Below are 3,813 nucleotides of genomic sequence, written 5' to 3' on the forward strand. Positions count from 1 at the left end.
CAGCAAAGCCGTGGAGGCCATTTACCCGATATGCTATTCCATACATAATCCTATACTATATACTTTATGAATCAATAAAAAATTTACAATTTTTAATTATAAACCTGTGTTTTCTATCAAAATTACTTCTTGCATGAATTTTGGGACACCCTTTAGTTATTCTGTTTGTTTTTAACACAGCATTCTCTGTGAAATTGATTAATAAGAGTCCACACACAAAAGATGATTCTATGTTTCTGAACTTTTGTAGCAAGAGAAATACCTCAATAAAAGATTATCTATGTTTCTAGGCCTGCAAGGCAGAGGGCATATGATAGATTTGTCAAATTTCTAATTTAAATGTCCCAAATGTGTTGTAGTAGGACAAAGAGTCGCTGACTTTATAAATTTTATTCTGGGCCTAAATGAGAAGAATCAGATATGGAATTTTGAGTCCTTTCTGCACAACAAAGGAATTTAGGCTATTTATATACTTTAGGAGTTACAGACACCAGTCACAGTTATGCAGTTTCCCATGACAACCAATTATTATGCAATGCTTTGAGATTCGAGGTTTTCTACCCTAGGAAATAATATTAAAATTTTGAAGACCCAATGTTTTTTGTTAATCCTCACCTGAGCATATTTTTTCCATTGCTTTTCAGAGAGAGGGGGGGGGAAGGGGGGGGGGTGGAGAGAGAGAGAGAGAAAGAGAGAGAGAGAGAGAGAAACATCAATGTGGGAGAGACACATTGATTGGTTGCCTCCTGCACCTACCCCGCCCAGGGTGGGGAGGGAACCCGCAGGCAACACAGGTATGTGCCCTTGACCCTTCGATGTGCAGGCCAACACTCTGACCCAGTGGTTCTCAACATTGACTGCACATTAGAATCACCTGGGAATCTTTTTAAAATCCTGATTTCTGGGCCTCATCCTCCGGAAATTCTGTTTCTTTGTTACTAATGTTGTGGCCCCACCTCATAACAAAGAAACACAGAATTTCGAGGATGAAGCCCAGAAATCAGGATTTTAAAAAGATTCCCAGGTGATTCTAATGTGCAGCCAAGGTTGAAAACCACTGCTCTAACCACTAAGCCAGGACAGCCAGGGTGAAGACCCAGTGTTTTTAAAGAGACTTTCCAGATAACTTTACAAAGCTAGAATATATTGAACAGGATGACTACAAATAAAAATCCCGAGAGCTATAGTCTATCCATGAGAGCTATCGTCTATTCTCAGCCTTCACTTTTCTCTAACAAGGTCTTGAGAATGGCTTCATCGCTCTGAATTTCATCTCTGTGTTACACCTTAATAATATTTCTCTCTCTACAGTTTCTTTTTACAGCCAAATAATAGATAAGAAGGCTGCAATCTCTGACTTCAGTATGATTTTATTAGCCAGAACTCAATGAGAAATGCAATACTTGTAGAAACCTAGGAATTAATACATCAAATGTGAAAAAGTAAATTTTAAGAAAAATATTCAAATATCACCCAGCGCATGAATGGTCTCCTAGGTCGAGTCTAACTTCTCAGTCTGGTCTCTAAGTCCTTAAACAGATTGTCCCCACTCCACCCATGTATCCACTTTCCTCTCAATCCCAGACCAGTCTCTGTACCAGCCAGACAAAGTATCTCAGTGTGGGTTCCCTCAATAGCCAGCCTACTGCAAGATCCCAGTGCAGGCAGTTTATTTGGAGGATGCAGGGGCCCCCTACAGGGGAGATAGAGAAGTGACATAGGGAAGGGAAGGCAGCCAGAGAAGGGTATGTTACTAAGCCAACTTGTCAAAGACCAACTAGAAAAGGGTACAAAGCATACCTCAGACTCATCTCACTAGAGAGATGGGGGAGCTGGGGTATTTTACACCAGGTCTCATCAGTCATTGGCCCAGGGCTGATCCAGGAAGTGTTCATCCCCAGCACTTCCAGCTTGCTGAGTGTGGGTGGGTGAAACAGCTTTCTGTGGTTCTGGAACAGCCCTCAGGTACAGAGATGGTTGTCTGAGGAAGATATAGGCAGGGCACTGAGAGTATCTGTATATAATCTTCTTTGAGCATCCTGTACGTGACCTTTTATTTTATTTATTTATTTTTTTAATCCTCACCCGAGGATATGTTTTTATTGATTTGAGAGAGAGAGGAAGGGATATATATATATATATATATATATATAGAGAGAGAGAGAGAGAGAGAGAGAGAGAGAGGGGGGGGGGAGATGGGGGAGATATGAGAGAGAAACATCCACCAATTGCCTCCCATACATGCCCCAATCTGGGATTGAACCCGAAACCTAGGTATGTGCCCTGACTGGGAATTGAACCCACAGTGCATGGGACGATGCTCCCACCAACTGAGCCCTGTGGCCAGGGCTACAGTGTCCTTTTAAATGAATCCAGAACCAGAGCCAACTTAAATAAAACTGAAAAGTATGTCAACTCTAATGATTGTTCCTTCCCTTTTCCAAACATTCTGCAACAGTAAATTTTAAGAAATTTTAAGAAAAATGTCACACTTATGAATGATAAGGGCCACTGCATCTCCCAAACAAACTACCTATTTTTAGCCTCCCAGACCCCGTCTCCCTGCAGCCGACAGTACTTAATGCTACCTGCATAATGTGTGCTCCAGTGGCCTGATCAAAAGGTATTTAAAAACCCCTCTAGCCCAATATGCATTTGATCCAGCAAACATCTGTCAAGCACCCCAGTATAACAGGGAATAGTGCTATACAACAGCAGCTCTCTGTGGCAAATATTCACTTTACTCTGGGTAAGAATACTTCATAAAGTTCTGTCTGTCTGAAGGCTTGGATTTAAAAAGGTAAAGCACCCTGGTCAGTGTGGTTCAGTTGGTTGAGTGAGGTCCCATGCACCAAGAGGTTGCCAGTGGATTCCTGGTCAGGACACATGCCCAGGTTGTGGGTTTAATCCCAGTAGGAGGCGTGTAGGAGGCAGTGGATCCATGTTTCTCTCCCTCTCCCTTCTTCTCTCTCTCTCTCTGTCTCTCTCTCTCTCTCTCTCTCTCTCTCAAGTCAATAAAAACATTTCAAAATAAAAATTAAAAGGTGAAGCCAGTTTCATCCTATGTATGGGATTTTTTTCTTCAGATACTTTTCCTTTCCCTTAATAGAGAGGCAATGTCCGGAATCTAAATGATGAGTATGTTTTGCCTCAGAATGTATCAAGGATGAGAAATCATTTTGTATTCGTCAACATGATGCAGTCAGAAGTATATTCTAACTTACTAAACTTATGTCCTTAAGCAAAATTTAATCATTGAGACAAATGAATATCAGACCGTAACTAAATCTTAAAAGAAATAAACCAATGAATAGTAAGTGCCCCTCTTCTGATGTGAAATCTTTGGTAACGTTTAGTGAGAGGTGGATTCAACTGACATGTTCAAGAGTGTTGGGTGAGATGGGAGAGTGGCATGGAGTGGAATAGAGAAGATCCTGTTAAATATCTGAGCCCTGGTCATCCTCGGATCAGTGTGATTGATTTCTATTGCATCCATCCCATTAGGAAGACCCTTTCATCTCAACCACCTCCTGAGGGTTCCCCAGGACAGGGGAAAGGAGAGCTGCAGGACTTAGCCATGGCCCGGAGCAGCCTTTACCAGCATGTTCGGGTGAGTCACATCCATTTTGAAGGGAGTATGCACAGGGTTTCCTGCTAAGAAGTCAGGCGGTACTGAATGGTTGGGGTCCTTTTATAGTTTTCTCTTGCATAAAACAGAAATATTCTTACCCGACATAGACTTTGTAATTTTATTTATTGAATAGAGGCCCGGTGCACAAAAATTTGTGCACGGGGGGGGGGGGGGGGGTCTCT

This window comes from Myotis brandtii, unplaced genomic scaffold (genome assembly GCF_000412655.1).
Source record: "Myotis brandtii unplaced genomic scaffold, ASM41265v1 scaffold244, whole genome shotgun sequence".
Lineage (NCBI taxonomy): Eukaryota > Metazoa > Chordata > Mammalia > Chiroptera > Vespertilionidae > Myotis > Myotis brandtii.